This window comes from Bombus affinis, chromosome 11 (genome assembly GCF_024516045.1).
Source record: "Bombus affinis isolate iyBomAffi1 chromosome 11, iyBomAffi1.2, whole genome shotgun sequence".
Taxonomy (NCBI): domain Eukaryota; kingdom Metazoa; phylum Arthropoda; class Insecta; order Hymenoptera; family Apidae; genus Bombus; species Bombus affinis.
The window spans coordinates 11,658,495-11,670,793 of record NC_066354.1 but is presented as its reverse complement, the minus strand read 5'-3'; the positions used below and the strand labels follow the sequence as shown (position 1 = coordinate 11,670,793).

General features: G+C 42.5%; 1 protein-coding gene across 11 annotated transcripts in view; it reads left to right on the top strand.

The window, feature by feature from the left end:
• The window catches only part of LOC126922234 (protein Wnt-7b), a 120,842-nt gene that overhangs the window by 38,317 nt on the left and 70,226 nt on the right, over positions 1–12,299 (top strand). The window contains exon 7 of one of the 11 annotated variants that reach the window (XR_007712684.1): positions 10,342–10,471. The exons of 8 other annotated variants lie outside the window; for them this stretch is intronic. The gene's annotated coding sequence lies outside the window, so the exon portion shown is untranslated. Of the gene's footprint in view, positions 1–1,423; positions 4,703–8,496; positions 8,897–10,341; positions 10,472–12,299 lie in introns of those variants that run through there. 2 more of the 11 variants (XR_007712681.1, XR_007712683.1) reach the window with 2 other exon arrangements.

Sequence of the window (12,299 nt, the reverse complement as noted above, 5' to 3'; positions counted from 1 at the left end):
TACAGCATCTCCGTGTATTTCGCGTGAATCTTAATTAATCCCATTGGCGTCGATCGCATAAATATTAATTACACCGCTCGTGAAAGTGTGATGCGTGAGTAATATCCGTTCGTATATTCCTTTGGATTAATTTCTCGTTTTCCATCGGAAGTCTGCATCGTGAAAACAGTACGACAAAAATTTTATCTCTCTTTTGCGGAGCTTTTACTCGCTTATTTACTCTTTCGCGTTCGTTACGAAAGGTAACTCAAAAATCTTTCGTTTTTTTTTTTTTTTTTTTTTTTTTTTTTGAAAAATATCACGAGTTATAGAAATAGTTCGATATGCGCGTATTTATATATGGCGTGAGACGCCTGACAATACGTCTGTTAGGTGTCTGTACGTGTCTTGTTTTATCGTACGAAAGTTTTAAGAAAAAACTTGCCACGATATTCTGAATCTGCAAAGGGAAAAAAAGTATGGCGACTGTTCTGTGGTCACTTGTGGTCGCTCTCGAAACGGTAAACCCGGCCGCAAAAAAACTTTCGCGTCATCCTTCACGAAAGCGGCGCGAATTTTCTCAGAGTCTTTGCCGATAAAGATCTTCGAAGAATATACGTGCTAATTAAACGATTACCACTCTCGAATCGGTCGGCAGCGTCTCGTGATATTTTTGATATAAATGGCACGTCGAAGCTGTTACAAGAAAGTTCTTTTAAAGCAGGCAAGAATCTTGCTTGATTATTTTCCAGGGGTAATTGCCTCCGGTAATTTAATTTGACACCGAAAGGAGGACTTTTTGGAAAGTTGTCCAAGTGTCGGAATTAATGCGAGGCTGTTGAATAAATCGAACGTTTCTTTCGAGCAAACGCGGAGAAGGGGTGCTTTTTAAAAAGATCAAACGAATTAAGGAGTTAACGAAGATGAAGACTTTAGAATACGTTTGATCGACTTTGATCAAACTTTCGATCGTAAGCGAGTAACGTTACGTTTATCCAAATGTATTTATTTGTTTATCCTTTCGAGTGGATTTATCCCAAGACTGGAATTTATATCGTACGAATTCAACGATTCTCTCGTCTACCTGTAATTCTTCGATCGCGCGGAACGAAATCGCTGCAACTCCATTTATTGGACCGAAACTTCAACGAGTACATGATTTACTAGATTCCTGTCGATTAAATTCACTTATTCGAAGCCGTAAACGAAAGTTACGTAAACGGAAAACGACGAATGGCGAAGAAAATTGAATAACTATTGCATGTATACAAGAAGCTTATACTATTTTCCAACGAAGCGTTTCTTCATTGGATCTTTTATTTTAGAAATGTTTGTAATCGCATAAAATTGATACACAACGCAGAGATTGAAATTTATTATAATCTAATGAATTGCTACATAAATACAATGATAAACACAGTGGCGTATAAAATACTTTTTGTAGCCACTGTATATCGAATTCCGTGCGTCGTCGCCAAAGGTTGTCGCGCCTGGCACAAAAACCGAGGGTATCCAGGGAACTGGAAGACGGGAGCGGGAATCTACGGCGTGTAAGGGATGGAAAGGGGCGATGCTTACGGAAGGAATGGGAGGACGGGTGAAAAAAGTCTCGGCGAAGATCCAATTAAAATAACCAGTGGTCAGCGGACGTCGCCCGAAAGAAGTATAATGAGAGGAGCAAAGAAAGAAGAAGGAAAGGAATAGGGTGAAACGCGGACGAAGGTAAGGAGAAGGACGAGGTGGAGAGACAAAGGGCGAAACGAAACGCGGTCGCGTTTCGAATAAAGGGAATCCCTTTTCCATTTGGCCGACCAGACAGAGACAGAGGGACACAAAGCGCCATTAAAATATCTCTAAGTGACCGGAGAAACTGCTGCCTCGGAACGTTCGGGCATGAAAGATGTCGGCCTAAGACCGTGTCCTCGCGATTCAAATTGATTAAAGAGGACGAAGAATCGAAGCCACTGTGTGCGTTTTGCCACGAGTTTCCAGCGAGTTGAGCGTTTCGGACTACCAGCCGGCTCGATTCTTCTTTTACGTCGACGCTCCGTAAGATCCATTTCGGGGTGTCGAAAATGATATGACGAAATTTCATATCCTAATAATTTTCTCGTGGAATTTTTTCCGGCCAATTTCCATACGCTCGACACGCGACACGACAGACCTTTATTTGCTCTTTATTAATTTCACGTGCATTTAGTTTATTATTTACTCTGCTAAACTACGTAGACGAATGATCGAATTCCCAAGCACGTTCACCGAATATGGAAGAAATCGATTTCTCGCTATAAAAGAAAATACTCGGCGCTCGCGACAACAACGATCCAGCGCTTATCGAGCGAGGGTTAAACAATGTAAGAAGAAGAAGAAGAAGAAGCGATCCACCGTGTACGTTTCGCCACGAGCTTCGGGCGGGTTAAGAGTTGTGTGCTACCAGCGAGCCGAATTCCTCGCCTCCCTTTCACGATGACGGCTCGTAAGGTCCGTTCCGGGGTGTCGTTTTTATTGGTTCGTTCGCTTGTTTGATGGTTCTTCGCGATAGTATCGCAACGCTGGAACGAGAGCTGTCTTTGAACTTTGTGCAAGCAACGAATCGTCCTCGTCGAAACGGAATGTTTTAGCATGCGTTTTAGGGTTCTTTCCCTCGCGCAAGCTTTTCGTTGCTGTTAGATCGAGATTACATTAGATTCTGATCGCGTTTTTCTCGTTGAATGGTCTTGAGTTCGATCTGTTTTGCTTGAATGGATCGGGGTTATCGCGTATGGTTATCTTCCGAATTTAACGCTAATACGCCAGTGCCTATCTATCGTGCGTACTGCTGCGAAACGAAACACATTCGTCCAACAGAATATTTTGAGCAACGCGATACTATTATCGTTTGAATCTTTACGTACGAACATTTTGCGTCCATAACGTTCGGCTAGATCTCTTGATTATTACGGTACGAAGCAAAACAATTTGATGAATTTGATTTTTATTCCGCGCTTGTACGTGCGTAATATTGCGATAAACGTTAGCGGTCTGCGAGATCTCCTGTTTGCTGTCTACAGTAATTAAGCGTGAATTAATTACCGTATGGTTTTATTTAAGGCACGAGTTTAAAACTGAAAAAAATACGTTAAATTATAGTTAGGCAAAAAGTAAACTTTAAGTAAGAATCTCAATAAGAACTTAATTTACGAATAGCGGATATTTAATAGCGTGTCTCGAACAGTAAATAATTTTCATTACACGCGATAAACACGATTATCGTATTACAGCAAAAAGTAATACGAAAAATTAATAAATACGTTGAACCCCGATGAATATCGCTAGAATGTTCTGCATCGGAAGCGCACTCGGATTCTTCGTGGTTTCAAGGTAAGCGACTCTTTAGAATCGTAGTTAACCCTGGCGAGAGACTCGGCGGTTCAAAAGCGTATGGACGGGACAGCGATTAAACGCGGATCATCGCGTCCGATCGGCAGCTGTTAGAAGCGTGGACAAGAAGAACTTGTAGCAATTTACGATCTCGTATCCGACCGCGTTGATCGTCGCCGAACGACACACTTCGATTCACCAACGATCACGATCTATGTCTTTATTAACCGATCCACGCGCGTACGGACTTCAACGAGGCGAATACGCGTCGAACTCGAAACCGATTCGCCGGTTACGTTCAGAAGCTTAGAGGGCAGACGGTTGTATAGGAGAAGAGGAACGTCGCTGGTCGATAGAGTCAGCGATCGAAAAGATGCGATGGTAGAGATACCAGAGCCAGTTTGAATTGACGTGTCGGCTGCTAATAAATAGGTTTTTTCCTTAGCGGATGTGCTTGAAGAAGGATTGTCGTATTTTCGTTCTCGATCGAAATGACGAGATACGCGGATAATAATTTCAAGCGTGGAAGATGGACGATCGGCTTTAAGAATGAGTTTAAGCCGTTAAGTGGATCATTTCTCAGATAGAATTGCAACCAAAGATTTATACAGGAGACTTAATTTTAGTTAAATTCGTGTCTTCGTTTTCGATCGAGGTATCGAGAGATCGAGAGATCCAGCGTAATAATTTCAAGCGTGCGAGATGAACGAGTAAGTTTAAGAACGAGCTTAAGCATCTGCCGGGTGGTGAATCGTTCCTTAGACGCGAGTAGAGTGGCAAATTTATTCGGGAGACTCGAGTTTAGCAGACTGATTTATACTTTTGTTTCTCGATCTAGGCGTTGAGATAGTCGACGACGTCTAAGTGGAGCATCGAAAAATGCCCCGCTTCTATGAGAAATCCCTCGGATCTTGTAAACCCTAACCGAAGGAGAAAAAAGCTACACGCATAAAAAATGGGGAACAACGATACTCGAACGCTTCGATCGAAGATTAATGTCCAGAACGCAAAAGATGGTTATTTACGCTAAATGATATTGAAATAATAATATATAAGTAGCAGGGGGCGATGCGCGCGAACCAAGAGGTCTTAATGAGATTGAAAAGTAAATGGTGTTATTTATAAGATCGGTTACGAAACGGTGTAATTTCGCGATCAAGCTTAAAAGAGAAGCAAATATACGCCGCGTAAAAACCGTTTAACCGTGATTGCTAACGCCGATAGACGGAACATGATCGTGTATAATTAAACGACGATCGCGAACCGATTCTTAGCGAGAACGAGGTACGCGCAGATTGTACCCTTCGCCTGAAATTACTATGAAAAGAGAAGAAAATACGGAGAATAAAGGTTGAAAAAACTGTGATAGGCGGGGGGGGGGGGGGGAGTTAGTGTATATACAATGTAGCACAAAGAATCCAACGCGAAGCTGTATCGTCGTTGAAAATCAGGGGTTTCGTTGAAATAAAAATTAACCGAGAAAAATGAAACAGAGATGAAAACGAAAGCGAAGCAAAAACAAGCAAGCTGATAATTTAATCGATGGCTTTTGACGACGTTTTACGGTGAAAACGGTTCAAAATTAATTGCAACCAGCCTGTCGATTTTTACAAATATTTGGAAACAAGGTCGAGTTAAATATCATTATCGATGATTGATAAAGGGAGAAAAATCCTGACTATCTCAAGAGGTAAATTATATTTATCTGAAAAACTGCTCAATCATCGATAACTATAAAATTAAATTTATAGCCTATCTTGGGTAATCGAATGTGCAAAGTAGTATATCGGAGACGTTAAATATTTTTAAAACATAAAATACCATTGAATAAACTCCGAGCGATACGTCGTAAAGTGCGATAATGTTGTGTTTCATTTACGTATTTACTTCTTTTTCACGATCTTTTTCTGTTCGACGTATTTGCTTCTTAAATATTTAAAACGTTACAAAAGTAAAGAAACATACGACACGAACATACACCGGTACGATTATAATGAAAATCAATTTTAACGAGATCGTACAATTTTGTCAAGTTCTCGCCACGGAAATACGAAACCAGCCATTCAATTATGCTCTATCTGCGAACCTAAAAAGAAGATAACTCGAAGATTCAAAGATCTGGAAACAAAATGATCCGAAGCTTGAAATATCGAAAGATAAAATAGTCGAAGGCTGAAAATACTTAAAAATAAAATAACCCTAAGCTTCGAACGTTTAAAAGGGTAATATAAGTGAAACAAATAATTTAAATTTTCAACCGTTTTAAACGCGTCTCTAAATATTCGCGGAAGATTACGCGCACGCTTCAGAGTGGAACCAGTTTGAACGACGAATGAATTTATTATGCGTTAAAAGGAAAAAAGTAGCGCAATTTTTTCTTCGAGAGGAAAGGACGTCAGCTGATCGCGCAGCATCGGTGCGATGGACGGAGACAAAAGTCGCCTTAACGTATTCAAGCGGCTCTGCTCTCTGACTAGCAGTCTGCTTATCCTAATTACTATCCTCGCTGAAGAATGCTTGCGCGTCTACGTAATCGTTATAATCTTCGCTCTCGTTATAATTATCACCGTCCATTACGACAGATTCTATCGGATGCTCGGGCGACCGTCGATGAAACGCGACTGTCTAGTCGACCGCCAAATCTAATTAACTTTATGCCAATTATGCAGGCATTATTTTTTACATAGACGATTGTTCCGTATATTTTTTATTTCTTTAGTTTTTATTTTCAACGTTTCCGTAATTATGCTTTTCTTAAAATCCCTTAAATACCGCCAACACCCGACATACTAAGATCTGTCGTAGTATCTACTAATTAATCGATATAATCCACTGAAGTCTATGTATTTCACTCCTAATATGCAAAATATATTTGTAAATTAAATAAATATCGACGAGCAGAACGAACGAAAAGATGAAAATTTGTCAACACGAATAATCGAATGGTCACGGTTGCTTCGCACTTGCCACACTTTCCCGAAGAGATCCTCTTGGATCGTGTTACTTCTCATCCGCTATTCGTGCCGTTCGAGGTTTCTGTTTTCCGGCGTTCTCGTCGTGTATCCCTCTGTCGTACGAACGAACGCACACATAGGAGCAGTTGAACGAGGGAAGCCGTTCGATAAATCTTCAGGCGCCAGGGTTGAAATTTTCGCCACCTCTCCGCTTGTCAGGACCTTTCTACAAAGATATTTTCGGTATTGCCTGGCCGAAGATCAGATCCTAAAGATACCTGGCTTAACGAGCTCTTTCGTTCGTAGAAAGAACGCTTCTTCCATTTCCCTGTCATCCATAAAATAATGTTAATTTGTGGCCCGATATGTACACACCTCCGGTCGGATAATTAACGAGTCTGCCTCCATTTCTAGCCGATCGAATATTTTTTCCTTCGTATCCTAGCGAACCCGTGGTTACCGTGAATTAGGACGATTTCCAGGTGTTCGAAAGGATCTATACAGGCAATTATCGTAGCAGTATCTCGGTTAATCGAGGCCTGTATTTATCGGAAAGACATCTTCCTCGGTGACAAATTTATTTCATTTTATTACGTCCTCTTGTGCCTGCTCGAACAGCGGTCGACTCTACTTTTTGAAAGCTTTGAAACTTTAGCATCGAAGCGCTTGATCGATGGCTTCTCTTACATAATTTCGTCCATTTCCTTTGCTTCTTGTTTCGTGGAGTTAACCGGCTTGGCGAATGAACGGCTTATATTCGCGTGTATCGCGCGTTAAGAATCCGTTCGTTCGAAACATTCGAAGAGATCGAAACGCTGCGTTAGCTAATATCGTCGTATGATTATCGAAAATGATAAAAATAATGTTATCGTTATGAGACAACGATATTATTAGCGAATCGACAAGTTACAAGTTACGAATTAAAAATGTCTATCGCGCAAAAATATTAATACAATTTTATGAACGAATAGTAATCGGAAGATTCGTAATCTATAAAATTTGCTTATAGAATACCAATCCGTAATCATTAGTTTCGTTTTATCCTGTGTCAATCCTGTACCAGTCCTGTGCCTTGCATAACGCTTTGAAATCATTCACTCGCGTAACCCACACCAAAACAACCTGCCATAAACGTCTCAGCTACTACTTCCCATCTACTTCAACACCAAAATCATAACTCTGAAACTATCAAGCGAACGCCAGTGTTCGAGGTGACGCGTAATCTGCTCCTCTAAGCCGTCGAGGAATAAACTTGCACGGTAGATAAAACAGCCTCTTAACATCCTGTTTCGCGCTGTGCCCTCTGTTCGCGCAGAATCTATCGAGGGCTACCAAAGAAAAATATCGACCACTTAATTTCGCAGACGATAGGCAACCGATAGGCGGTCTGCGCCGGTGTTATCAGAGTAATTAGTGACACCTGTACTATCTGGCTGGCGAGTCGGCGACGATACCGAGCTGTGAAAAATATTGAAAGTTCGCCCACGAGGATCCTTTCAGCCGACGAGGATCTCTGGTTCTCCGGCGTTTCGTTTCTCTCCTGGATTTCGTTCTCTCTCTCTCTCTCTCTCTCTCTCTCTCTCTCTCTCTCTCTTTCTCTCTCTCGATATCAAAAGTCCCTGAATGGTAGCGTTTAATTACACTTAATGACACCGCTGCTAGTGGCGTGAAACTGTTGGATAAAACGCGTGTCGCGAGCTGGGAGGCGCTACCGATGATTTACGGGCCCGATAATTTCATCGTTACGCGCCGAAACAACCTTAGCTGACCGAAGCGGATCCGCGACGAGGCGTTACTTTTCGAGCAACGCAAGCTCTCTCGTTTTTTGGAACGGAGTTTGGCCTGCTTGGAAGGTGGAAAGCGAAGATGGAGTTATCGAGTCTGCACAGCCCATTATCGTAAATGTCACAGGTTATCTTTCTCTGAACTGCACCCTTTCGTATTTTAAAAACAATTGCTATTATCCTTTCGAACGAAACGGAGAGAAATACTCATCTCTGTTTTTAATCCCATCTATCATACGATAAGACTCTCGTTATTCGACATACAAATTGCTTTTTTAAATGTTTTTACCTTGGTACCGTACTTTGATCGCTTGTCATCGAATCCATTTTAATATAGCGACTATTAACACGGGGTATTTTGGATATAGCGTAACATATATAGAACATAATCGCATATGAACGTATTATATATTCTGTAGTATCGTGGACGAAAGGCCTAAGAGATATCGGGTGAACCATAAACGATGTGGAGAAAGCCCAAGTGCCGACAGGCCCATCGACGTATCGTCGGCTCTTCGATCAAACAGTTACGCGGAAAAAAGGCCTACGTGATCCTGGCCACGAACGGTTGCGGAACACGTGCGTGGTGGGGCTATGAGAAAAGACAAAGGGATGCTAAGGGAGAAAGACGAATTAACAGTCGGTGTGAGTTGAGAAGTCAGAGAGTGTGAATTGCGTTGTCGAGAGCGTGGTTCGCGCGAAACAGAGCGTTGGAACCGTGGTGACGAGAGTCGTAAGTTAACTATTTAGTTGTCTTAATTATAGCACGTTATTGTATTTAGTTCAATATCAAATAAATGATAAATAAAAATCCTACAATTCTATAATGTATGTATGATAATAATATATAATATTCAAAAGGTAACAATTTACAACATAATCTACTACTTCCTTTCAAATAGAATTACGTTCTCGGAATAATATCAAAAATAATAATATCGAAATAAATGATCCGACCGTAGAGTCATATATCGAATCATATAGAATGATACAGAGCCAACGCGCAACTTTATCTACGTAGGAAAAGTGGACAAAATTCCATACGTTACTCTCGACGAATCCGTTAGTTTCCAAAGAACCAACCGCGAGACGCGCAATTATTTTTTTCCATCGCATCGTACTCTTGACCCGTGCTACGCGGCCTAGCAGCAGTTTGTTCTATTTATCCACCTCTGACCGGTTCGTTCTCATTCTCTCGCTCTTGGGTGCTGCTCAGCTGCTCGCACGTTTTCCCGGTGCACGGCTCGCATTGTCCGGTAAAACCGTATTTTCGGCCCCTGCTACAGGACTTTAACGAGCTGATCGCTATCAAGACTCACCGAGTTATTCACATGAGTCATTTCTACGGAACGGACTGGACCGTCTGTCCGTCTGCGTGTTGTTCTCGTGGAACGTTGCACGAATTAATAATCGTCGCCACGCTGCATTCCACGGCGGAATGATTAATCTTAAATTAATCGTGCCCCGTTATTTCTTCGATCTTTTTGCGTCGTATTTTACGTGGCAAAAAGTGGATCGAAGATTTAACCGAGACGAAAGAGAAGATTTTATCGGACGAGCATGAATTTTTATTGGTGTAGAATAGATCCGCTTATCTGACTAATAATCTGTAAAAATACGACGTTACAGATACACGGTATCGAGCGTAAAATGGTTAAGATCAGTATTCAAAGTATTACGATAATCGAAAAGCAAAAACGATATCAAGAAAAATGTCAATCAATATCGAGTATAAGAGCGAGACAATCGGAAGGTAACGGTGCAATAAACAAATCCCGATAACGTTGATCGAAACATTTTTTTAAACATCGTTCGAGAATCGTACAGAACGAAAAATCCACATAGTCAAAGTTTCTCGCGCGCGACTCTACGTCTCCTATAAAAATGCAAATTTCGTACATGTCGTGGTCGGAGCGGCGATCAATGAGAGCCATGAATCGCGCGCTAAACGCTCGATTACATCGGGAATACACAGAAAGTCGGCCGAGTGTATAAATCCAACTGGCTCGGCCGGCCAGTACGTACGTTAAGCGTAATTTATTCCATATATGATATACACACTGAACGCGCTGTGCTCTGCACACGATTCTCCTCCTCTCTTTTCTTCTCCCTTCCCCTCCTTTCTCGCCCTCCCTTTTTCGTTTCCTTTGATACCAGCCTGTTCGCAGCAGAACGAGGCCGCGATCTTCTTGGGACCTTCTCTCGTGAACGCGTGTAACGCGATGGTACACGGGATTTATGGGAATATTTATGCGTATTTATAGGGCGTGGAATCGTCGATGTCCGCCGACGTGGCTACACGGGACCCTGTTCCACGGGCTATGGTCTACCGCGTGGACACGCGGACCCGGATCGGCCCAGCCTCCGTAGTCCTCGCCGAATTTATAACGCGCCACGAATAGTTCCGTGTTCCACGCGGCCGCTCTTCTCACGCTTCGCGCCACCCGGACACGGCCACCACCGTGGTACACGTGTTTGCGTGTCGACCTCACCGAGTAGCCCCGGTTTCCACAACTTTCTGATCGACCATCTACCGAGCAGAGACCATCTTAGGTATGATGTACCGTCCACCATTGATCTTCCTCGACCGTGGATTCGTGAGGTCCAGGTTTCAGAGTTCCGAGTCTATCGGAGAAGGATGCCGACCTTTTTGGAAGAATTCGTATCGTTACGTAGCTGCTAGGAGGATTTATACGCATAGCTATTTGGAAAGATCGTCGCGTATTTTTATTTTAAATAAGAAGCACGGAACGTTAGTCGAAACCGCGTGAACCCGAACCGAACCGAAGAAATTTTGCCTCGTCTGGAACGAGACTCGCGACAACCAACTAACTGACGGATTAACGGATTGCCGGCTATTATTATGCCCTGACAGGAACACCGTCGATGTCTTAAGCAGCCCGTGTACCCTGAACGTTACACCGCCGCTTTTACGTAGAGTCAGATTTATTCTCGCGCGAGTTTCGTGGAACTCGCTGATAATATGGCGGTTATTTATTAAAATTGGCTCGATGACGAATGCGGCGGCGACGTAATATGCGGGACAGCGAATAAAACACGGTAGCACGAGCCTTCTTATAGGTGTACTCGTGTACAGTAGGTGGAAATGATACAGCGAGGTCGTAAAGTTGGTCGATAAAGTTAATTTACAATTTTCCACCACTGCAAGTGTAATAGGATTATTCGAGGCAAGTAAGCTTCCACGTATTTACATCGAACTTTGCACTTTGCACGGGATAATCAAATTGAAATTTTATTAAACGGTACTTTTACGATGGACGGTACTTATACGTCAATTTCGGTCGATTAAACGTAGCGCCTTTAATCGCACAATTAACAGATACGCTTGTAGCAATTTTGCAACAAAATGAATATTTCGCCAAAGAAAATGGAAACGTATCGAGCAGAAATTAGAGACGTTCGATTATTCTTTGGTCCGTCCGAAGAAAGACAAACGCTAATTAACGCTTTATTTTACGAACTCGTTACGTCGCCTCCACCTATTATACAGAGCACGAGGAAAGGCGTGATTTTAACGAACCGCTTAAATCAAAGCGTTCCGATGGCCGTGGAGACATTATACGCGGTTAAATTATGCCGATTCGAATTGGCTGGCGGATTCGTGACTGTCCTTTATCGTTCTCGGACGAGCACGCGTGGGCAGGCTGAAAGATCACCCGGAGAAAGCGAAAGCTCTCGGGACACGTGGAAACGCGTGTCTGCACGATTTTTTAAACCGGACACCCGCTCCTGTGGTCTCGTTACGACGAATATCGATGATTGCCGGGTCCGGTACTGTCGTCCTTCGCATAGAAAGGAGCGAGTGCACGTACAAAAAGCACAGAGTAAATGTACGTAATTTGCAACGCGATTATTTGCAAGCCTAGCCGAACGAATCGATTAGAAAGAAATTGAGATTTATTATTGCGGAAACTAACACGCAAGAGTTATCTACGTGGAAAGAACTAATTGTGCGAGACTGCGGAAAGAATGAATTATACCATCGCTATAGAGAATGCATAGTCGTTTACGGTGTCGTAAATAATTTTTCTATCGAATCGATACTTCTAAGGGCTCGATCCACTGAAACACAGCGAGCGAACAAACAAAAAAGTAAACAAATTAGCGTTCTAAGTGGCTTCTTGGAAACTTAGTAAGCTCATTCTTGTACGTTGGTATCAATTACAGCTTGCTCCTCCCCCATTAAGCCTCGTCGAACCCC